Below are 26,710 nucleotides of genomic sequence, written 5' to 3' on the forward strand. Positions count from 1 at the left end.
CGTCGTTCGGCCTTACTAATGCTGAGCCCACAGCATGCTCGGTCGAAGACAAGTAAATCCGGAGTAGCTCTCCTACAACCGGTTTGGCCAGCACAGGCAAAGAATTGAGATAAGTCTTCAGCTCCTCGAACGCCCGATCGCATTCCTTGTCCCATTGAAACTTGGTAGCCTTGCGCAGAGTCTTGAAAAAAGGGAAGCTTCGGTCGGCCGTTCGGGAGATGAATCGTGATAGCACCGTTATCCGACCGGTGAGGCACTGTACTTCTCGAAGATTTCTGGGAGGAGGCATGTCTTGCAATGCTTTTACCTTGTTGGGGTTCGCCTCTATGCCCCGCTCGGTCACAATATAGCCCAAGAAATGCCCGCCCTTTGCTCCGAACAAGCACTTCTGGGGGTTCAGCTTGACCCCATATCTCCTCAGTGTCTGGAAAGTTTCTTCCAAATCCGCATAAAGGTCCGCCGCTCGGAAGAATTTGATAAGTATATCGTCTACATACACTTCCAAGTTGCGCCCGATTTGCTCCCAGAATACCTTATTCATCAGCCGTTGATAGGTAGCTCCCGCGTTCTTCAATCCGAACGGCATTACGTTGTAACAGTAAGTGTCATCGGCCGTGACGAAACTGACTTTCTCTTGGTCCTCTTGGGCGAGCGGCACTTGATGGTAGCCCTGATAAGCATACAACATGCATATCAGCTCGCATCCGGTCATGGAGTCACTAGTTGATCGATCCGGGGAAAAGGGTAGAAATCCTTCGGGCAGGCCTTGTTCAAATCCCAGAAGTCGATGCAGACTCTCCACTTGTTGCCTGATTTGGAGACCAGCACCACGTTTGCGAGCCAGCTCGGGAACTGCACCTCCCGTATGTGGCCGGCCTCCAAGAGCTTCTCCACCTCCGCCCGGATGATGATATTCTGCTCAGCACTGAAGTCCCTCTTCCTTTGCTTTACCGGCCAAGCATCCGGTCGAACGTGAAGCTCATGCTGCGCTATGTTCGGCGAGACTCCTAGCAGCTCATGGGTCGACCAAGCGAAAATGTCGCAATTTTTCTGGAGGCATCTAATCAGCTTTTCTTTCTGCCTTGCTTCCAGGTCGGCTGTTATGAAAGTCGTGGCCTCCAGTCGGGCAGGGCTGATCTGTACCTCCTCTTTTTCTTCATAAACTAGAGAAGGTGGTTTTTTGGTTATAGCATTTACCTCGACCCGTGGCACTTTCCGAGCGGATCTAGCCTCGGCTCGGACCATCTCTACATAGCATCGCCGAGCGGCCAGCTGATCTCCTCGGACCTCCCCAACTTGATCTTCCACCGGGAACTTGATCTTCTGGCAGAAGGTGAAGACGACCGCTCGAAACTCGTTGAGAGCCGGTCGCCCTAGGATAACATTGTACGCGGAGGGAGCGTCGACCACGATGAAGTTAGTGGTCCGCGTTCTTCTGAGTGGCTCCTCCCCCAGCAAGATAGTCAGCCTGACTTGTCCGACCGGCAAAACTTCGTTACCGGTGAACCCGTAGAGAGGGGTTGTCATTGGCAGCAACTCGGCTCGGTCGATTTGCAATTGGTCAAATGCCTTCCGGAAGATTATGTTGACCGAGCTGCCTGTATCAATAAAGATGCGGTGAATAGTGTAGTTAGCTATTATCGCTTGGATGATGAGGGCGTCATCATGCGGGACTTCGACTCCTTCGAGGTCCCTAGGCCCAAAGTTGATCTCGGGCCCGTTCGCCCGCTCCTGACTGCAGCCGACTGCATGGACCGTAAGTTGCCTTGCATGCGCCTTCCTTGCCCTGTTGGAATCTCCTCCGGTCGGTCCTCTGACGATGATGTTGATTTCGCCCCTCGTGGCATTTCCTCTATTCTCTTCCTCCCGTGCAGACGACCTAGGTCGTTCATGCGACGCTCGGGGATTAGCTCTGTGCGGCTGGTGGGGGTGCCGCTCGGGTGATTCTCTGGCTGCCGGCCGCCCGGCCTCTTGGTACCGATGTCGCCTATCAGGTGATGGGGATCGGCGACGATAACTCCTGGGAGCGGGATGAGCGATCGAAGGGAGACTCCGACAATCCCGGGTGTTGTGTGTGGCGGATTGGTGGAGCGAGCAAAACATGGGAGTCCATACCTTCCCCTTTGACTTGGGTCGATCGGCCGCTACTTGTTGAACGACGTGCGACCTTGCTTGTTGATGAGGACGAGCTATCTCTACGCGGGGTCCTCTTGGTGGTTGATAATTGGAAAGTGGCTTCCGCTCGGTGTGGGCTGGTGGCTCGGATGGTGCTTCCTTTTTCCTCACCATCTGAGCTTCCTCCACGTTGATGTACTCGTTGGCTTTGTTTAGCATGTGGTCGTAGCTGCGAGGTGGCTTTCGGATAAGCGATCGGAAGAACTCACCGTCCACAAGCCCCTGTATGAACGCGCTCATCATAGTTTCCGAGGTGACCGTTGGGATGTCCATAGCCACCTGGTTGAAGCGTTGGATGTAAGCTCGGAGCGACTCCTTCGCGCCTTGCTTGATGGCGAACAAATTGACGCTGGTCTTTTGGTAGCGTCTGCTGCTCGCGAAGTGATGGAGGAACGCCCTGCGGAACTCTTTGAAGCTTGTGATCGATCCGTCCGGCAACCTCCGGAACCACCGTTATGCTGACCCCGAAAGGGTGGTGAGGAACACTCGACACTTCACACCATCTGTATATTGATACAATGTGGCTGTGTATGTGAACTTACCCAGATGGTCATCTGGGTCGGTGGTCTCGTTGTATTCCCTAATCGCAGGGGGTGCGTAATGCCATGTTAGTAGGTCTCGCAAGATTGCTTCAGAGAATTGTCGATTGATTCGCTCGGGGGGCGCGTCTGTCCGTGGCGCCTTGCCCTTACTTGCATCGCGGAGGGGCGCCTCATCGGACGAAGAGCCCCGGTCGAGGTTGGCCTGCGCGACTTCCGAGGGCGTTTGAAACAAAGCCCGATGGAACGGTATCGGGGCGGGAGGGGCTTCCACCTGAGTGCCGGTCGACCCTTTGTTTTGGCCCCATATTGAGAGCTGCTCCGGCCGGTCATCTGGTGCCGCCCGACCGCCTGATGCCGATGTTGCTTTTTGAGCTATCCGATGTTGCTCGACTATCTTGGCTGCTCGCGCTTGGATGAGTGTGTCAAGCTCTTCGGGGGAGAGTGTCACCATGAGTTGGCGTCTAGCTTCTTCCATCTTCTATGCTCGGATTCAGGTGTGTTCCCACAGACGGCGTCAATTTGATCCTGTCCGAGCTCTGAGTCGACGGACGCTGGGGACGTGGCACTCTCCGCTGTCCTTTGGTTATCACCCTTCTCTTCTTTTATGATTTGTAGCAACAAAGTTAGGTCTTTGGCTTCCTGATTATCACTGACAAGATTGGCCTTTTCTTTAATACCATTAGTAGCACCATAACATTTCAAGCATAATGAACCATTTTATGATAAGTATAGCATTCAACTTTAGATTTGTCATACCTTCTTCCAGTTGAAGTTGGATAATAACCTTGCTCTCTTCCTTTTATCCTTCCATGATCTCTAGGTGATGGTTGACTTCTTCCTTCACTATTAGAGTTGTCTTTATTGTCTCTACTAGTCCAATTTAACCATGTCCACATCCTCTTTCTTGTCTTCGTCCATATCCTCTAAAATAGTTGTTTCCTCTTTCATCATTCTTTAGCATAGTATTGACTTTGAAAACTTGCTCAGGTGGGTCTTCTTGTCTTCTCTTAATCTTTTCTTCACAGGCTTGTAGTAAATCCTCCAATTCTACAATGGTCATCAAATCTAAATTTTTTTGTTTCTTTAATGACACACACAATAAAATCAAATTTAGTAGTCCAAAAACCAAGAGCCTTTTCTACTACACATACATTTTCTATCTTGTCTCCATATCTCTTCAATTGATTCACAATTGCCGTCACCTATGAATAATCATTCGAGATGGATTTAGACTCTTTCATCTATAATGCTTCAAAATCATGCCTTAGTGATTGAAGTTTCACCTTCTTTACTTTGTCAACACCTTGGAGAGCCTTTGCTAGTGTCTCCCTAGCTTCCTTTGGAGGGTAAGTGCTAGTTGATCATTCTTCCTTGTCTTCGACAAATCATCCTTCTCTACTTGAGATAAATATCCTCTTTATTTTGAGACTTCTCATAGTCATTCTCTACAACCTCCCACACATCTTGAGAGCCAAACAAAATTTTCATCCTTTGACACCATGTCTCATAATTCTCTTTTATGAGACGAGGCAATCGAAAAGAAGCAACTCCATTGTGGGCCATCTCTCGAGAGTTATAAGCCCACCACGCTCATTCTAAACCAATTTGTTGGAGAGGAAAAGGATATTATTGAGAGATAGAAAGAGGATATAATTTTTTTTCTCTATATTCCTCTATATCTTAAATGTCAAATACTAGGGGTATTTATACATAGAAGAGGAGAATCTAGATACTCCGATCCTCTAGATTAATAATATTAATTTCCTAGATTCACATCCAATGAATGTGATAGAAGCCTTACTTTTATTCTAGATATAGTTAATGTATTCAACCCATGCATATTCATTTCTAGAACAACTCAAATATTTAAGTTTATATTTCTAACAGTTTACCTTTTCCTTTTTACATTTATTCTATTGTTTGATCAGTATATGATTTTACAGGTTGAGCTGCTCAAACAGGAGAAGTGAAAAACATTCCATAGGTCAGCACATATGTTAATTTGTATTCATTTTATCAAACTTAATTTCTTTTCCAGAAAAATTTTAAAGCTATTTTTTTTGTTGACACAAATCCCACATCTTAAAATATTGCAACTATGATCTTAGCAAGTTTTGAAGCTCAAAATTCAGCTTCTAGAGAAAGAGAGACATTTACAAAGGCATTACACATAAAAAAAAATTATATAGGTGCCAGTGACTTGGATTTGATTGTAAAACACAGCTGAAACTAGAAACTCTCTCTCTTATGGAAGAGTCATAAAATCTCTGTATTGCTAGGTCAATAGACAGAATATTAAGCAATAAAGTCAGTCTTGCATGTTATGATTCTATTTACTATATTGTGTTTTGGCAAAAATTTACTCAACTGCAACTTCTGATTCTTAGAATTTCTAGAAGATTGTCTAATATTATTGGTCGTGTCTCTTTTGCTTTCCTTATGCTAAATTATTCTCTGAAATGCTAGATTGGACTGCTTCCACATCGCTTTTGGATCCAATGGTCTCTGATGTGCTTGCACCTTCCACATGGACAATAATAGGCTGCAGAAATGGTAATAGTTTATTGATTCTGTTCTCTTTTGCCAAATTCATTATAAACTGTTGTTCTCTTGTCCAGGATTGCGGTTGTTTAAAGAAGCAAGAGATGCTGATGTCCATGGCATGGTACTTATATTTTAACATTAATAATGTATCGAGTTTTGGGGAATATTAATGGCTATTCTCCTCTTCTCAGCATTGGGATGATCATCCAGCTTTAATGGCAGTGGGTGTGATTGATGCAACTCCTGAGGCTGTTTTTTCAGAAAGTGATGTCTCTTGGTCCATCAAGATCAGAGTAATTCTAATCCCTCTTGTCCATTGAGCTCTATCACATAAATTATCCATGATTCAGCACTTTACTTTTTGAAAAAAACCCCTCATATCTACATTGTAGGAGCAATCAATTTAATAATCTTGTAATTTATGTATCTGAAATGCTTACAATCTTTCACGGATTTATAAACACAACAGTTAGCAGACTCTTAAATTTGATTATTGTGCTTTCTTTATATTGGAATAAAAAGGGTAAGACCCTCAGAAAATTTCCAAGTATAATTGTAATTACCCTGGAATCAAACCGTGGATCTCTTGCAGATGGGATTTTTGCTTGTTTCAAGGCAATGTTGTTGAACATGTAGATGGTCACACTGATATCATTCACAAAAAAATTGCGTAGAGATTGGTTGCGATGGTCAGGTTCATTACCCTTAGATTCTTGATTCTTTTGTTAGTCAAAATTCCCACATATTTATATTAATATCTTGCAGGGGAATGCGAAAAAGGGATTTATTACTGCGACGATATTGGAGGAGGGAGGATGATGGAACGTATGGTAAGGACACCTATGACTGGTTGGGAATTTACAGTTTATAAAGATTTACCATCCTTTTTTATTTACTTGTGACAGTCATTCTCTACCATTCTATCTTCCACCAAAATAATCGATCCGAGAGAGGTTATATTCGTGCCTGCCTTAAAAGTAATGTATGCTTAAAACATGAGATAACATGTTTATTTCTTCTTGGTTTCGAGTAATTCCATCAATGCAACATTTTGTTACTCAAATGTTCCTTTCCAGGTGGAGGCTATGTAATTTCTCCAGTGGACCAAGGAAACCAGTCGGTTGTAAAACACATGCTTGCAATCGATTGGAAGTTCTGGAAATCTTATTTCATAACCTCATCTGCAAAGTATGTGACGATTAGGATGCTAGGAAGAGTTGCAGGTTTGCTTACAAGGATTTTTTTTTAATCTTAAATATCTTCTGTAGCAACTTCATTTTATCATTAGAATCATCTCAAGAATGTGATGGCTGAATATGTATCAGCTCTTCGTGAATTCTTTCGAGCAAAGTGTGGTAGTGGCAGTTGCTCTGATTTCTCATCAGGTGAATCAACATGTGAGTTAGGGTTGCCCCAAAGTGAAAAAGAACATATACAACTAGAAGTAAAATCAGGGGATGAAAATAATAAGAGTGAGGATTCTGCAGATGAGCCCCAAATATCATCTGTCAGGAATTTAAGAGCAAGTGGGTCATCCCATCAACTAAGTGATGCAACTGATGAGTTCTTTGATGTCATCAATGAATCTGACTGTACTGAAGCTCTATGGTCTTCCGACGAAGGCATGCAACCCAAGGTGATTGTTCATGTTGGTGAAGTTCACAGAAGAAATTATTTTCTCTCTTAATTTCATTTAGGCCCTGGAAGAACTAACCAGACTCATTGATGATAAGTCTAAGAATTGCGTGGTCAAATGATTTTTAATTTTTCTATTTCATTTTGCATTCTGTTTTCTTTCTTTATTTAGATAGTAATACTGTATTCATTCTTAATTATATACTGCAGGACAAGCCCCAGACCAAAGTATTTACTGCTGCAGCTTTTGTGAAAAGATTGCATGATATGGCAGGTGGATTAATCCTTTTGTTGTATTACAATATTCATGGCTTCATCCTTCTGTTTTAGCTCTCAAAATTTTTATTTACTTTCTAGTTTGATTTGATATTTTCAGTTCAAAAAAGAGGTTATTTTCATTTAGGCCCTTTTGTTATGGAGCCACACTACCTAAAAGACTCAAGTCGCAGCTTACTTTCTAGCTGGGCAATGACAGATCCTTCAACTTTTCTAATTCGTAGTGAATCTTACCTACATGATAATCTTAAGGTAATCTCCTTTATTTCTTATAATCGCATTTTTCGTGTAATTAGTTGTCAGTGAATGTGCTTGTTACAATGTGTATATGGCTCAAAGAAAATCACATGATACATCCTGTACCAAAACAATGAAATGATTATGTTTTGAAGAGTAACATTTTATGATCTTAGAATTTCTGTTGGTTCTTTTCTATCTTGTCGAATAGATAAAAGCAAATGGCACCTTGATGCAAATGGTAGCTGCTGATTGGTTGAAGTCAGATAGACGTGAGGACGATCTTGCTAGTCGACCTGGGGCAATCGTCCACGTAATTCTGAAAATCTACTTTAGTATTTTTTAAAGTGATTACTATTTCTATATTTCTTAAAATATGAATTGGTATTTGAAGCTTGCAGAAATATTTATTACAAGGTGGTAGTGAGTTTTTCTTCATTGTCCACATACAGGTGAATGACAGTATGTCAGCAAAACAGTGGATAGTGATGAACTGTAGGATGGAAATTGTGTATTATTTCATAATATTCTATTCGTGGATATACATGAACAGGTTCCAGGTTCAACAACATACAGCCTAGCTTTATATTTTATGATGGATACTCTATTGGTAAATGTTCCTCTCCTGGAAAGATTTGTCAAAGGTGATGATGCATATAGGAATTCAAGGTTTAAACTTATTCCATATATATCTAAGGTATAATATTTTTCGCTATAATTCCTTTTTTGTATGTTATTTATTGCCAATTCTTGCAGAAATTTTATTATATAATCTATTGTTATAAATTTACCAGGGTTCTTGGATAGTTAAGCAAAGTGTTGGAAAGAATGCATGTCTGGTGGGTCAAGCACTCAACATAAACTATTTATGTGGAAGCAACTATATGGAGGTAGATTCATGTGGAAGCAACTATATTGAGGTAGATTCATATGGTTATGGCAGTCCCATATCAGTCATGAATCCAGTCAGTTTTTTTTTTGTTTACATATTTTATCATAAGTTGAAGGGGAGCTGCAACGGTAGTACCTTATGGTCACATATTTAAGTCATGGAAATAGTCTCTTGAAATACAGGATAAGATTGCGAATGATAGATTTAATATGGTCCAATTCTTTCCCAGGACCTCGTGTTAACAGGAGCTTCATGTATTAAGTTGCCCTTTATACTTTATCATAAGTTGCTATCATGTGTGCCAATAAAGATTTGCTACTTAATTTTTTGGGTATATATGGTTTGCAATTTTTTTTAAAAAAATTGTGACTGGAGTCGGATTCATTCATGTGTTTGGTTAAAAAGTTGATAATATATATTCAAAGTGTCGATAAATTAAGCATGATTTGATTTGATTAAATATGTCATGATTTTATTTGATTGAAATAAATTTAGAAAGGTAATTATTAGAATTAGGATATTTCTTTATTTTGTGAGATTTTGACTTTTACGCTTTTGCCTTCTTCTATTTAATGATGTATTGAGATTTGAATTATAGATGAATAAAAGTAGATTTCAGTCTTTCTCCTTCATTTTCTTTTGATGCATTATTTACATCGTATTAGAGCCCAACTCTATGTCATGAATTTCAAAGTTGCTATGGTCGACGCAAAATCATCTCGATCAGCCACCGACGATAGCACACCATCCTTGGAAGGAGGAAATTGACCAAATTTAAATATCTCCTTGTCTGATTCCCTCCAAATCACTATACATAGATTCAATGGAAAAAATTACCTTAGATGGGCTCAATCCGTGTTCATAGTGATTGATGGTAAAGGAAACTCGGGCATTTGAATGGAGAAATAAAACCATCAGTTTCGAATGATTCGAACCACAAACAATGGTGCTCGGAAAATTCTTTGGTGACTGCCTAGCTTATTAACTCGATGGACCAATCATTGGCAAGTCTTTCATGTTCTTTCCAATAGCTTGTGATGTATGAGAAGTTGTACGTGAAACCTACTTTGATATGGAGAATCATTCTCAACTGTTCGAATTAAATATTCGAATGTGGAGAATGCACCAAGGAAACCAAGATGTTATTGCCTATTACAATGAAATGATGATTGTATGGCAGGAACTAGATTTATTTGAAGAGGAATGGGAAAATACCAATGATGGTATTCAATATAAAATGAAGGTAGAGAGAAGCAAGGTGTTTGTGTTTTTGGCAAGTTTAAATAAGGAGTTTGATGAAGTTCATGGACGAATACTTAGGAGAAAACTTGTCACACCCCAAGGGAGTCCCTACCGGCAAATGGACAGTATCTCTCCTATAACAGTGATAAATCAAACTTGGATACATAGCCACGAGGTTGTACAAGTATGATAACAACAACCCACATGGTTAGAAAATAATCACAATTACGCAGTTGTATATGCAGCTCATATGGCTGGGAATAATCACAACGATGCAATTATATAAGCAGCCCACATGGCTATACTAAAAACACAACGGAAGACAAAAGGAAAACTCATAAACCAAAAACAACAGAATGCTAGCCTGCTAGATTTTGCCCAACAACCATCGAAAACGACAAAAGTAGCCACATGACTAAAACAAAATCCACAAAAAAAGTATTTATTACATATACAAGTCTAGAGACCAATAATGCGAGTAAAGACATAACAAAAGAAAATACTCGATGTGACATGGGATTGATGGACAGAATGTTGGGAATTTCGGGCCGCAAAAACCGCTTTTTCGTGTTACAGAAACCCCAATTCCCATGCCACCGGATCCGTGCGAAGTAAAATAATTTCGTAAAATTTCGAGTACGAGTTTCTAACCCCTAGATCTACACTAGAGTTACATGTTAAGAGATTTACCCTTGATGCGATACCCTTCGCAATCCCGCTCGTCCAAAGGTTCACCGGATCTCGAGATAGTCAAGTGTACAATCCTCTATGCGTATCCACACGAACAAACTAGGTGGAGAAGACCAAACAAAGGTGTGCTAGCACCTTAGGTTGTTCGGCCAAGGAGGAGGAGAGGGAGAGGAGAATGAGAGCAAGGAAGAAGATGAGAGTTACTTTGCTTGAATGAAAATTAATCCATCCATTCAACCATAAGTGGCAGGCCATAATTGCAGTTGTAACCTCCATTCTCATTTAATGTGGCCATTAAAGAGGAGATTTGTAACCTCCATGAGGTGGCACACACATGTGCTAAACATGATGATGTTGTAACACCCATAAAGTACTTAGCGAGATTTTAGATAGTTTTATCATGAATAAAAATAGGCCTTATGTGGAATTTGCAAAAATAATAAAAATAAAAATAGAACCAAAAAGAGAGATGACCAAGGCTTGAACCTTGGATCTCTTACTAGATATATGCATGTGTTAACCAATAGACCAACAGAAATTATTGTTAAAGAAAGAAGTGACAATATAGTTAAGGGTAAGAAAAGAGATTTTCTCATTGAAAAGGAGAAGTTAGAGTTGCCTTCCCCCTCTCAAAAGAAAAGAGGATTCTTACTTCCTCTTTTTCATTAAGGAGAAGTATCACGCCCCAGAGGAGTTCCTGTCCGAGAAAATTTCGGCAGCATCTCCCCTGTACGGTGGACAATCTGAAACTTTTCTACATCCTCATATACCTCAGCCACAGGCGGCTGGAATAATAACAATAAATAAAAACAATCACCACGCAGTTTATATAGATATTCAGCCTCTGGCTGTCACAACCACGCATTTAATAATAGTAATCACAAACTATAGTACTCTGACTCGAAATCCACCCTACTCAACTACACTCGTAAAGCTCAAATCCGACGAAACTCACCTCTTCTGCCGTCCAGGCAGGCATGAAGTAAAAACATATCGAATAGAACATCCATCAATATCAAAAGAAAAACATACGATGTCCAAGTATCCAAATAACCAAGTACACACATAAGCAAATAAAAACCAAACCAAATGGTAAATAAATCCTCGAGGTCTGCAGGGATCTAGCACTACGTGCAGTGAGGACTAGCGACTGGAACTCCCTCCGGACAGCATCAACCTGAAAATAACAACAATGGAGGCGGGGTGAGTCCAACACTCAGCAGGTACAATTGATATGCAAAGTAAAGAAATAACACCTAACACTAATCATGCGTACAGTCTCCTGATATAAGAAAGATATAAATATGCATCTGAAGTAAACAGGAGAGGAACTGTACTAACCAGGACCTGTGTATAAGGACAAACAGTCCGAGTGGTATAGGAATCCTGTATGCATGTCAAACATAGGTATCCAAACAATATGCAGCATATAAATGCAGCAAGCACAAACACAAGTAATAAATGCATCATGCATATGATGCCAATGATGCGTCCTGGTCACCCCTGACGCCAGTCGATCATCTCACACACAATAGTGAGGCCGAGTGGGTAGGGTTGTGACAACCGTACACTCTGTCGTCACTACTCCTGATGAGTGACCGAGTGGACGGGATGCTGTCGGAGTACACCTATCCTCCTACCCCAAATCATAAATGGGGGAGCGCAATGCTCTCATCTCCCGGTACGGGGAGGAATCCCTGCCGGATAACACGTTGTGTCACACTACCCATGAGCGGACCAACGGTGCCTAACAGAGTCCCTGCAGCAACACACTCAGCCTGAATCGACCACTAACCCATGAGTGGTGGTGTGTGCAGATCCATGTAACTGGCGATGTGCTCAACAATAATGGAGCGGACTATCGCACAGCATGCAATCATTCAAATGGTGCATGGCACTAACCACAAAATATCCTGACCTAATCCACATGTATATAAAAATGCATCATAGGTCAACGAATCAAAACAATCCAAAGGTACACAGAAGGTATAAAACCTAGGTCCTGAACATGGTAAAGCATGGTATATCACTACCCCCATAAGCATGTATAAACAGGTAAAATATACATGAGATGCAAACCAATCAATAAATCAAGCATGTATCAAGATTTGGGTAGTGATTAACCGAAACATATAAGAAACACAATTAATGCAACATGTTAATTTCATTACTAAGCATATCAAAGACAAAAAGTCAAAAGTACCCGCCTCCGATAAGAAAAGTCCAAATCTGACTCCGAGATACCCGTCTCGCGTCAAAGTCCTGTGTCACCAATATATATACATTTTTATTTAGCTACAACCCATATAAATAGCCAAATAAAAAATCTCTAACACTAAATTAGAGCAAAACCTTAATCCATAAACCTTAACCAACTAGGGTTAGCTTCCTAAACCCTAATTCGTTCCACTATACAATTTGATCAAGGTCTATATATATATATATATATATATATATATACATCCGGCCTAACATAATAAATTCGAATCAAATTCCATTTCTTAACCTTTCCTTCAATTCAATGCATGCTACAACAAAAGAAACCACTGCACTACATCTTACCTCAACACTGACCGTCGGAAATCCCTAGATCAACGATGGCAGTATATGATCGGCAGAGGACCTCAACTTCTAGCTCCTGTCCAAAACCCAAAGTGAGCTGCTGGATCAAAAGAAATCCACAGTGCATAAAATTCCAAATCCACTGGACACGATACCTGTACCTCACAGTCGTGTTTGTTGCTCCACAGCCCTCAACTAGTTGCTCTTCCTCTCCACTGGTCGGAGGTGATAAGGATCCGGCGACCGCGCTGGGGCACGGTGACGAAAATCAGAGGGCTCTCGGTGGCTGGCAGCTAGGGCACAGGGAATTAGCCGGCACTAGGGACCTCCACGGCGATGGGGTGAGGGGCAATGGTTGGCCTCGGCGCACAGATCAGATGAGAGGAGATGAAGTGCCGAGGAATTGGGGCTTTGTACGTGTGGGGAAAGCGAGGAAACTGCTCGGCGCCGGTTAGGGCACGGAAGAAGGCAGTGTCGGGCGATCGGCGCCGTCGCTCGGCAAGGAGGAAGAGAAGGGGGTCTAGGCCACGTCGACCGTGGTGCCAATAGGGGTGCTAGGGCACGGATCGGCAGTGTGCAAGCGCAGGGGAGAAGGAGTTGGCCGGCTCTCTGTTCCCCGGCGTCGTCGGCGTCAGGCAGAGGAGAGGAGAAGTGATCGGCGCAATGTGAGGGAAGAAGAAAAGAGGGGGAACAGTTATGGCACGGGAGAGGAAAAGAAGAAAAGAAAAAGAAAAATGGAAAAGAAAATTCAACTTTTCCTCGTTAAAATAGGGTAGCCTAAACAGGCTTTCCCGGAATCTGTTTTTATCCCCGTAAACTCGTTCATACGAGTTCCGAAAAATTCCCAGAAAATTTCTAAAAAATTTCGGAAAATTCTCTTATCATTAATATTCGCCTATTTTTCGGTATTTTACATTCTCCCCCTCTAATAAAAATTTGGTCCCCAAATTTCATTATCTACCATCAGCAAGTACCAACCGCAGATATAAAGTATAAATGCTGAACGGTAAATTAAATCACATACATCAAGTGAAAAGATGGGGATATCGAGCTCGGATAGTATCCTCGAGCTCCCAAGTAGCCTCCTCGTCCGAATGATGCTGCCATCCGACTTTAACCAGCCGAATAGTCTTGTTCCGCAACTGACGCTCTTTCCGGTCGAGAATCCGTACCGGAACCTCCTCATATGTAATGTCAGGCTGAACTGGAACTGGAATATCTGCCAGCACATGCATCGAGTCGGGCACGTATCTCCTCAGCATCGATACGTGGAATACACCGTGAACGCCTGACAGGGACGGTGGTAGTGCCAGACGGTAAGCTACCACTCCGATCCTCTCCAAGATCTCGAAAGGGCCAATGTACCGCGGAGCTAGCTTACCTCTGAGGCCAAATCTCTTCACCCCTTGCGTGGGTGAAACTCGCAGAAACACATGGTCGTCAACAGAGAACTCTAGTGGTCTGCGTCTCCGATTAGCATAACTCTTCTGACGGTCCTGCGCCTCTGACATCATCCGTCTGATAGTACGGACCAACTCTGCATCCTGCTGAACTCTATGAGGTCCTAACAACTGGGCCTCTCCAACCCCATCCCAGAGGACGGGTGTCCGACAAGGTCTACCCTACAACGCCTCAAATGGTGCCATCTGGATAGCCGAATGAAAGCTGTTGTTGTAAGCAAACTCTACCAACGGCAGATGGTCCTCCCAACTGCCTCCGAAATCCATAACACATGACCTCAGCAGGTCCTCTAAAGTTTGAATGGTCCGCTCTGACTGTCCATCTATCTGTGGATGGAAGACTATACTGAAACGGAGTTGTGTGCCCAAGGCCTGCTGCAGACTCTGCCAGAAACGAGACGTGAACCGCGGATCTCTATCCGAAATGATACTCAAAGGGACACCATGTAATCTGATAATCTCCCGGCAATACAGAGCTGTCAATCAATCCAGGAAATCAGTCTTCCGGATCGCTAACGAGTACGCGAATTTGGTTAATCGATCAACGATTACCCAAATCGCGTAATGGTCTCGTCGTGTCCTCGGCAAACCTACCACAAAGTCCATAGTAATGTGTTCTCATTTCCACTCAGGATTAGGAATCTGCTGAAGTAAGCCGACAGATCTCTGGTGCTCGGCCTTCATTTGCTGACAGACAAGACATCTAGCTACAAAATTCGCGATGTCTTCTTTCATGTCGTCCTTCATGACGTTCCACCAATAGAAACATCTCAAATCTTGGTACATACGGGTACCGCCTGGGTGGACAGCAAATCATGAGCGATGAGCCTCCGGAAGTAACTCCTATAAGACCGGATAAGACTGAAGCACGCAAAATCTGCCTCGGTAGTGTATAACACTCTCCTCGTCTCGTGTGAACTCGGTCTGCTGCCTGTAAATAAACTGCAAATACTGATCAGCAGCCTATGGCTCTCATATCCCTGTCCTGATCAACGACTGAGCACCCATGGTACCAAAGTACCCTACTCTGTCTGTCCTTACCCCTCAAGGACCAAATCGTAGGAACCTTAAATCAAGTCTGTGACCACAACTCGGTGGCAAACTAAAGTCCCTCCGGTCTTCCTGCTAAACGCATCGGCAACCACATTAGCTCTCCCCGGGTGATAGCTAATGGTACAATCATAATCCTTCAGGAACTCCATCCATCTCCTCCGTCGGAGATTAAGTTCCTTCCAAGTAAACAGATATTTGAGACTCTTATGGTCAGTGAGAATCTCAAATGTAATGTCATATAACTAATATCGCCAAATCTTCATGGCAAAAATAATGACGACTTGCTCCAGATCATGTACAGGGTAGTTCTTCTCATGTTCCTTCAATCGACGAGAAGCATAGAAGACTACCATATCGTGCTGCATCAGAACAGCGCTCAACCCTGAATAGATGCGTCGGTGTAGAGGACATATCCGTCCTCTCCAGAAGGTAACACCAAAATCGGAGCCGACACTAGTCTCCGCTTCAACTCCTAGAAGCTGGTCTTGTCATCCTTAGTCCAAGTGAACTTCACGCCTTCCCAGGTCAGACGTGTCAATGACATAGCTATCTGAGAGAAACCCTCAACGTATCTCCTAAAATATCGAGCCAACAAAGGAAGTTGCGAGCCTCTTCTATAGACCCCGTCTACTCCCAACGGTAACAACCTCGTCCTCCTGTGGAACCACGGTATTCTCCTACTGGTGACCGTGTGTCTCAAACATCTCACAGAAGACAACCAAAATACACACTACTGAACTTCACATATAGACGTTTCCATCGAAACATCTCTAGAACTATGCAAAGATAGTGTACGTGATACACCTCAGATCAGGAATAAAACACCACATCATCAATAACGATAACGAATTCTGATCCAATATCCTAGGGATACCCAAATCATCTAGTCCATGAAAACATCTAAGGCTCCGCAAGCCCTAATGGTAAAACCAATACACATAATGTCCGTATCACAGACATTCCCAATCCATAAGATCCTCGACAATAAATCTGAAATATGATCACCAACGATATAAATCATCTAAGTATAGATCCTCCAGTGTGAGAGCAACGCTCCATCACAGAAAATACCACATATGTGGGAGCAACGCTCTACCACAAGAAATCCTCAATATGCAGAAGTAACATTCCACTACAAATAATCTATATCATGTATCTGCAATAGATATGGGAGCAATGCTCCGCTACAAGCAATCCGAAATATGTATATGTGGGAACTCCGCTCCACCACAAACGATCCATAAGTGTCCAAGGCACCTAACTATCCAACTAGAGGCTGCACGAGATCACTCAACCACATATCACTGTGGGCAGCCAAAGGTATAAACAACCTAGTAAACAAATCAAACTCATCCTCAAATCTATCAACATCGTAGTGCATCACTCACTGATAAGAATATGGGTTGACAGTGTAATCCAACAAATGACATAATGCAGACACTCTACATCCTGCATTCAACATAAGTAGAATCATGCTACTACCAACAATACACCTGACACACTTACTCACACAACATATGTATGATCAACATAATCCTCCAATTATTATACATCAAACTCACACACACAGGTATAAATCAGTGTGATACCTCCAACAATACCTCAAACAACCTCACATGGCATATATACACCTATGCCAAGAGTATAATCAACGTAATACTTCCAACAAAGCATACTAAACCCAGGTGCACTCAAAATCAAACATAATAAAAAAAATACCTCAGATACCACATCAAACCCATATGTACATATCACAACACCGATGTAATCGACAAAATACTTCCAATTAAGACACTCAAACACATGTGCACATACTACGACACAGATTAAATCGACAAGATATATCACGAAAAATATCTAAACTCATGTGCACATCCCACAACATAAATTAGATCGACAAGATACCTCCATCAAAACACCACAGATGTACTTATACCACAACTCGGATTTAATCGATAAGATATCTTCAATAATACATTCTGATACATACATCGAACTACATAACCATGAACCACAAGGAACCCACAACCATATGAGAACATGGATACATATACTACTCGCAAATGGGCAGTCTACGATAGGACTCCTACAACACATAACAATCATAATATACATGCAACATAGACATGTAAAATCAGCATACCAGCTCAATCAAAAAGACCAACCTTATGCTACCAACACTCATGGTTTACAAGTATATCTAAACAAAATTCATGCATATGTATCAAGCATGAATACATCAATCAAAAGCAACCCAAAATAAAGCAGCCTAATCATCCAGTAACAACCCTGCTCTAGGTTTAAAGGAACTAATATCGGACAAGGAAGATATACACACCACGGTATAACATTGCAAGTCAATGTCGTACACTACCAAGACTATATCTAATGGGGAAAATTTTATCATCTTAAATCCAAATGTACTCTCCCAGTATACACTAGTAATGATTGTATCCCATAAGTGTTAAGCAATTAGCTCTACACTTCCTTACATCAGCGGGGTCACATATCCAAATGCACTTTCTGAGTCATCCAACCGGGTATATACAGTCCATGGTCAAAGTCTTCATGGAATAGGATACATCGATCCTCTATAAACTATCCAAGCCGACAATGGTATATGGCTAAGTCTGTTCTTTCCACCTGATCACCAACTATAATCATCAAACCTGTGAACATCGAACATGACACTCACTATGTCACCATCAACGACAACCCAAATAATAAATCATTAAAATAGTTATCCACTAATAGATCATTAAACAACCACATAACATTTACTCTCATAAATCATTAGAAATCAACACATCGCAATATCTGATCTCCCAATATTCCTCAACCTTAAATCATTCTCAACAATGATCAAACATAATAACTCCCCAAATGACCAATTTTCATCGTATCGAATACCCTAATATCCAAAAAAAAAATATGAGTATAAAAACTCTACTAGCTAAGTCAACAGGAATATGTAGGTATCATCCATTAGCCAACTAACAATAGCAGAGGCTGGTATGTGCCTCCAACTCCTACTAGTAGTAACAGAAACTAAAACTACTGGTGGTATGATATGAAAAATCACCAGAGACTATAATCCTTGATCTCTATTAGGGTCGACCATGATCAGTGGCTAACCCATCACATGTAATATGGCTACAACAACCAGACAGGTAATAAAGATAAAGTGCTAATAGATGTCATAACTGTCATAAAATAAACATCATACCTATTTGCCGTCTGGAAATGTTCCATCGTTGTCCAGTCCCCAACTTCTGACCTCAAAATTCCGAACGAGAAAATCGCCGGAAATCCATATAAATCCGAAACGGAAATCCGAAACATAACCATATCGAAAATCCGAAAATGCCCAGTTTGACTCGCAAACCTGGCTAACCAAATATCCAGAATACCAACAACAGGTATCCGATAAATCTCCAGAACACCAAAAGCAGGTATCATAACCCGCTCTGATACCAATAAATTGGTATCAGATAAATCTCGAAAATCCATAATACAAAAATCCAACAAGTATCGCCAAACTTGGCGCTCTAATACCAAATAAATAAATTGGTATCAGGTTATCCCAAACATCCAAAATACGAAAACAAAAGATCGTATAACTGTGCTCTGATACCACTAAATTGTCACGCCCCAGAGGAGTCCCTGCCCGAGAAAATTTCGGCAGCATCTCCCCTGTACGGTGGACAATCTGAAACTTTTCTACATCCTCATATACCTCAGCCACAGGCGGCTAGAATAATAACAATAAATAAAAACAATCACCACGCAGTTTATATAGATATTCAGCCTCTGACTGTCACAACCACGCATTTAATAATAGTAATCACAAACTATAGTACTCTGACTCGAAATCCACCCTACTCAACTACACTCGTAAAGCTCAAATCCGACGAAACTCACCTCTTCTGCCGTCCAGGCAGGCATGAAGTAAAAACATATCGAATAGAACATCCATCAATATCAAAAGAAAAACATACGATGTCCAAGTATCCAAATAACCAAGTACACACATAAGAAAATAAAAACCAAACCAAATGGTAAATAAATCCTTGAGGTCTGCAGGGATCTAGCACTACGTGCAGTGAGGACTAGCGACTGGAACTCCCTCCGGACAGCATCAACCTGAAAATAACAACAATGGAGGCGGGGTGAGTCCAACACTCAGTAAAGAAATAACACCTAACACTAATCATGCGTACAGTCTCCTGATATAAGAAAGATATAAATATGCATCTGAAGTAAACAGGAGAGGAACTGTACTAACCAGGACCTGTGTATAAGGACAAACAGTCCGAGTGGTATAGGAATCTTGTATGCATGTCAAACATATGTATCCAAACAATATGCAGCATATAAATGCAGCAAGCACAAACACAAGCAATAAATGCATCATGTATATGATGCCAATGATGCGTCCTGGTCACCCCTGACGCCAGTCGATCATCTCACACACTATAGTGAGGCCGAGTGGTAGGGCTGTGACAACCGTACACTCTGTCGTCACTACTCCTGATGAGTGACCGAGTGGACGGGATGCTGTCGGAGTACACCTATCCTCCTACCCCAAATCATAAATGGGGGAGCGCAATGCTCTCATCTCCCGGTACTCAAAGACGGGGAGGAATCCCTGCCGGATAACAGTTGTGTCACACTACCCATGAGCGAACCAACGGTGCCTAACAGAGTCCCTGCTGCAACACACTCAGCCTGAATCGACCACTAACCCATGAGTGGTGGTGTGTGCAGATCCATGTAACTGGCGATGTGCTCAATAATAATGGAGCGGACTATCGCACAGCAGGCAATCATTCAAATGGTGCATGGTACTAACCACAAAATATCCTGACCTAATCCACATGTATATAAAAATGCATCATAGGTCAACGAATCAAAACAATCCAAAGGGCACAGAAGGTATAAAACCTAGGTCCTGAACATGGTAAAGCATGGTATATCACTACCCCCATAAGCATGTATAAACAGGTAAAATATACATGAGATGCAAACCAATCAATAAATCAAGCATGTACCAAGATTTGGGTAGTGATTAACCGAAACATATAAGAAACACAATTAATGCAACATGTTAATTTCATTACTAAGCATATCAAAGACAAAAAGTCAAAAGTACCCGCCTCCGATAAGAAAAGTCCAAATCTGACTCCGAGATACCCGTCTCGCGTCAAAGTCCTGTGTCACCAATATATATACATTTTTATTTAGCTACAACTCATATAAATAGCCAAATAAAAAATCTCTAACACTAAATTAGAGCAAAACCTTAATCCATAAACCTTAACCAACTAGGGTTAGCTTCCTAAACCCTAATTTGTTCCACTATACAATTTGATCAAGGTCTATATATATATACATCCGGCCTAACATAATAAATTCGAATCAAATTCCATTTCTTAACCTTTCCTTCAATTCAATGCATGCTACAACAAAAGAAACCACTGCACTACATCTTACCTCAACACTGACCGTCGGAAATCCCTAGATCAACGATGGCAGTATATGATCGATAGAGGACCTCAACTTCTAGCTCCTGTCCAAAACCCAAAGTGAGCTGCTGGATCAAAAGAAATCCACAGTGCATAAAATTCCAAATCCACAGGACACGATACCTGTACCTCACAGTCGTGTTTGTTGCTCCACAGCCCTTAACTAGTTGCTCTTCCTCTCCACTGGTCGGAGGTGATAAGGATCCGGCGACCGCACTGGGGCACGGTGAGGATGGCTGGTGGCAGCTTGGGCAAAGGTGCGAGAGGAACCTCGGCACTAGCGATGGGGTGAGGGGCAATGGTTGGCCTCGGCGCACAAATCAGATGAGAGGAGATGAAGTGCCGAGGAATTGGGGCTTTGTACGTGTGGGGAAAGCGAGGAAACTGCTCGGCGCCGGTTAGGGCACGGAAGAAGGCAGTGTCGGGCGATAGGCGCCGTCGCTCGGCAAGGAGGAAGAGAAGGGGGTCTCGGCCACGTCGACCGTGGTGCCAATAGGGGTGCTAGGGCACGGATCGGCAGTGTGCAAGCGCAGGGGAGAAGGAGTTGGCCGGCTCTCTGTTCCCCGGCGTCGTCGGCGTCAGGCAGAGGAGAGGAGAAGTGATCGGCGCAATGTGAGGGAAGAAGAAAAGAGGGGGAACAGTTATGGCACGGGAGAGGAAAAGAAGAAAAGAAAAAGAAAAATGGAAAAGAAAATTCAACTTTTCCTCGTTAAAATAGGGTAGCCTAAACAGGCTTTCCCGGAACCTGTTTTTATCCCTGTAAACTCGTTCATACGAGTTCCGAAAAATTCCCAAAAAATTTCTAAAAAATTCTGGAAAATTCTCTTATCATTAATATTCGCCTATTTTTCGGTATTTTACAAGAAGTAAAAGGAAGGAGAAGGAAAAGTACATTTTCCCCTCCTCCTCTCATGATGAATAAAAGGGGAATTTAAGAAGAAAACTCATTTTCTTATCTTCCTCCTCCCTCCTCCTCCTCACCGTGACCAAGGACCTTCCCCTAGCTCTACTTGCTGAAACCCAAAAACAAAGAAGACCCCTCTCTAGGAAGGCTCCACAAGCAAGATCTCTTTGTCTTAAGCGAATAAGGAAGTAAGTATTCCCTCACCTGTAGTACAAGTTGCTTACGGTATTTCTCGAAAGATTTGAACTCTTAGAATTAGAAATAAAAAGAAGAGAAGAAACCATGCTTATGAACTTTAGTAGGTTATGATATGAATTTAGTTAGAGAGGAAATTATGTGTGTGATGTTAAGTTTGATCTTCTTATTAAGATGTTTATTAACCTTTTCTTTTTTTTTAAAAGTTTCGGCCATGATAAAAATATAGGGTTCATGAGGCTTAAAACCTAATCTAACTTGCTCATAGATTTATTCATGATGTGTCATGAAATTTGCTAGAGATTCATGTTCATATGTTATCTAGAAATTATGTTCTTGCTTGAAGAAAGTTTCGGCCATGATAAAAATATAGGGTTCATGAGGCTTAAAACCTAATCTAACTTGCTCATAGATTTATTTATGATGTGTTATGAAATTTGCTAGAGATTCATGTTCATATGTTATCTAGAATTTATGTTCTTGCTTGAAGAAAGTTTCGGCCATGATAAAAATATAGGGTTCATGAGGCTTAAAACCTAATCTAACTTGCTCATAGTTTATGATGTGTTATGAAATTTGCTAGAGATTCATGTTCATATGTTATCTAGAATTTATGTTCTTGCTTGAAGAAGTTTCGGCCATGATAAAAATATAGAGTTCATGAGGCTTAAAACCTAATCTAACATGCTCATAGATTTATTTATGATGTGTTATGAAATTGTTAGATATTCATGTTCATATGTTGTTTAGAAGCTATGTTTGTGCTTGAGGAAGTTTCGGCCATGATGGAAATATTAGGGTTCATGAAACTCAAAACCTAATTTAGTATGATCATAGACCTCCATGTGATATGTTATGAAATTAACTAAGAAGATTTAGGTTTACATGTTGTTCATAAGTTCATGTCTTAGTTGTGAAGTTTCGGCCATGATAGTGATTTAGGGTTTCATAAAGCTCTAAACCTAATTTAGCATGTTCATAGGTTTCTTTGTGATATGTTATCAAATTGGCTAGGTATTCATGTTAAAAGATTTATTAGAAGTCTACTTCTTGTTGCATGATGTTTCGGCTATGATAATTTTTAGGGTTCATGAAGCTCAAAACCTAAGTTAGGATGCTCATAGGTTCTTAATGATATGTTATAAAATGGGATAGAAACTTGTACTTATATGTTGCTTAGAAGTTCATTTCCTACATGATGGAGTTTCGACCATGATGAATCCTTAGGGTTCATGAAGCTCCAAACCTAATTTAGTGTGCTTATAGACTTCTTTATGATATATGATGGAATTAGCTAGGTGTTCATGTTACATGTTGTTTAGAAGTGTATATTCTTGGCTTATGAAGTTTCGGCCATGATAAGAATTTAGGGTTTCATAAAACTCAAAACCTAATCTAGCATGCTCATAGACTCCTTTATGATATGTTAGCAATTTGGCTAAGTATTTATGTTCATGTGTTGCTTAGAAGTTTACTTCTTGTTATATGATGTTTCGGCTATGATAAGGTGTTAGGGTTCATGAAACTCAAAACCTAATTTAGTATGTTCATAGACTTTTATGATATGTTATGAGATTTGCTAAATATTCATGTTGTATGTGGCTTAGGAGTATTCTTTTGCTATGAACTTTCGGCCATGACTATAACTTAGAATTTAAGAAAGTTTTAACTTAAACTTAGCAAGCCATGAATTTGGTTGTGATATGTTTTATGTTTAAGTGTGCATGCTTTATGATAAGATCAGTAACATGTTGATTATGTTTGTTATGAATTATGCATGAGATGATCCTTATGATGATTATGTACTCAAGCATGTATGATTTCAATATGTTGCATGCTCATCCATGTAAGCTTATGAACCAAGCATGATAATGGGTTTTATATGATGGCCATGTGCCAAGAATGCATGCCTTATGATATGATAAGAAAATGGCAAGGAGTTGCTTCCCTTAAGTTGGGATTAAGAGCACTCTTCATGATTAAGACAAGAGCATGACATTTATGATGATATGATATGACAATTATGATGATATGATATGCATGACATGTACTTTACTTTATATGGCTTGTACCAAGGGTGGGCTCCATAAGCGCCCCTAGACCGACGGACTATGAACGGGTCTAGTAAAAAGGGATGGGCTCCTTAGTACACCCCTAGACCGACGGACTATGAACGGGTCTAGATCCCTAGTAGGTTCAGGGGTAGCTACCCTGTCCTAGGGATTGCGCGCATTTATGTATGTATGTGGTACAAGCCGGGCCCTCATGATGATGATATTATGTTCAAGTATTAAAAGATATGTATAAAGACATTTTGCACTCAACATAGCATATGTTTTAAAAAGGCATTTTGCATAATGCACTCATGCTTATATGATATGTTTCTTTCTATGTTTCATGATATGTTATGCTTCTCATGATTTACCTCATATGATTACTTCGTTTATGATATGTTAGAAACATGATTCATAAGAATATGTTATGATAAGAAACTATGCTCACCTATTGATGATTATGATTTTTCATTGATGATATGCTTGTATGATTATGCTTGCGATACGGATTTTGTGAGTAGGAAAGAATCTTACTAAGCTCGTGTGCTCATAGCTTACTTCCTTGTACCACAGATAAAGGCAAGGGATGGATGACCTAAGGGAGCTGCAGGAGAGACAAGGAGGTGTGTGTGGCAGTGGCTCGGCTAAGACAAATAAGACCTGCTATAATGTTTTGTTATGTTTGACATGAACCATTGTAATTATGTTACATTCCAGTATAACTCTATGACATTTCCACTGCTTTATGTTATAAGAAAGAATTTTTGAATATGTATGTATCCTGGAATGGTTAAGTAAGTCAGTAGCCCCGTCCCTTTGAGTAGCAGGGAGGGCGGGCGTTACAAATGTGTAACACCAATATTGGCCACTTAATGCCAACTCACAAATGAGGTAGCAAATGGTCAAGTCAAACTTGACCTTTCATCTTCCTTCTCAAGTCAAGTCAAACTTGACCAAATCTCTCTCATGGTTGATCTAATCAAACCATTTGATTCAAACCAACTTAATATAATAAATCTAATTCATTTAATTAAATTGATTCAATGAGTCATAATCGAAATTAGACTCATTGAACACATGAATCAACTTGAGTCCAACTCAATTAGTTTAATTAGGATTACTCTTAATCCAATTTGATTCATCACATGAATCTAATCCTCATGGTTCATCATATGAACCTAATCTCCATCTAATTGTCCTTTGTGTGTGACCCTATAGGTTCTTGTAACGTTGACAATGCTCCTAAACTCATTTAGAAGCATAATTAATGAGCGGTATCTAGCAATGCATCATTACTACCCAAGTTACAAGAATGTTGAGATCCAACATCACCTTGTGACTACTAATTGTGACTCCTCACAATATATGACATTGTCCTTCTATCCTAGACATCTAGATTGATCAATGTGAGGCATAGACCGTGTCATCCACTAATCAATCTAAATCTTGAACTCCAAGTAGACTCACTCGATCAAATGAGCTCAACATCTCATGTTGACTCATTTGGGCATGGCCATGCACTTCGTGGTCTAACTCTATCAAGAATACCGATGTCGCTCTCGTCATATGGGAGGGATAGATCTCATCTACATCACTCACATCCCTCCGCTCGTCATCGCCTCCATATATCAAGAAATATTCTTTAGTCCTTCTCAAGTACTTAAGAATATTCTTGACCGCTATCCAGTGAATCTCACCTGGATCTGACTAGTATCTGCTCGTCATGCTCAACGCATACGAGACATCAGGTCGAGTACATAGCATAGCGTACATGATAGATCCTATGGTTGAGGCATAAGGGATCTGATCCATGCGGTCTCTCTCCTCTCTAGAAGAGGGACCTTGAGTCTTCGAAAGACTCACGCCATGTGACATCAACAGAAAACCCTTCTTGGAGTTCTGCATGGCAAATCGTAGGAGTACATTGTCAATATATGTACTCTGAGTTAGGCCAAGCAATCTCTTAGATCTATCTCTATAGATCTGTATGCCTAGAATGCAAGATGCTTCACCTAAGTCCTTCATTGAGAAACAACTCCCTAGCCAGGTCTTGACAGACTGAAGCAAAGGGATGTCACCCCCAATGAGTAGTATGTCATCCACATACAATATAAGGAAGACAACTGTGTTCCCTACAACCTTCTTGTAGACACAAGGCTCATCTTCATTCTTGATGAAACCAAATTGTTTGATCGCATCATCGAATCGAAGATTCCAGCTCCGAGAAGCTTGCTTTAGTCCATAAAAGGGCATATGCAGCTTGCATACTCTGCTAGTATGCTGTGGATCTACAAAACCCTCAGGTTGTGTCAATTGTTGGTTGCTACTCGGAAAACCTAATGGTTCCACTGTACAAAAATTTTGTATAAAGGTCTGAACCTTTTCCTAGCTACCATGTGTTCTTTTAAATTAAACTCGGATCGCCTGCGGAACTTAACACGTTTGATCCTAAGTTTAATTTATTTGTTCTTTTAGGTTTAGACTTGGATCTCCTACGGAACTTAACACGTTCGATCCAAATCACCTAGGTTATTAATTCTATTAAATATTAATTTTCAAAATTGGCTTCCAGGACTGCATGACGAGACACATGGCCTTCTTGGATATGGGAACAACCACCACCGCCTAGACAAAGCCTTTTAAGGAAAGCTAATATTTAATTTCCTTAAATAACTTTAGGTCAACCAAAAGGAACAATCAAATCACAAGGAAAAGAAAAATAAA

The 26,710-nt window shown here is 41.0% G+C and overlaps 1 pseudogene; it reads left to right on the top strand.

Moving 5' to 3' along the window:
* The first annotated feature begins 1,997 nt into the window (after nt 1-1,997).
* The window catches only part of LOC122019261, a 103,384-nt pseudogene continuing 78,671 nt past the window's right edge, over nt 1,998-26,710 (top strand).

Source organism: Zingiber officinale, chromosome 9A (genome assembly GCF_018446385.1).
Source record: "Zingiber officinale cultivar Zhangliang chromosome 9A, Zo_v1.1, whole genome shotgun sequence".
Classification (NCBI taxonomy): Eukaryota; Viridiplantae; Streptophyta; class Magnoliopsida; order Zingiberales; family Zingiberaceae; genus Zingiber; species Zingiber officinale.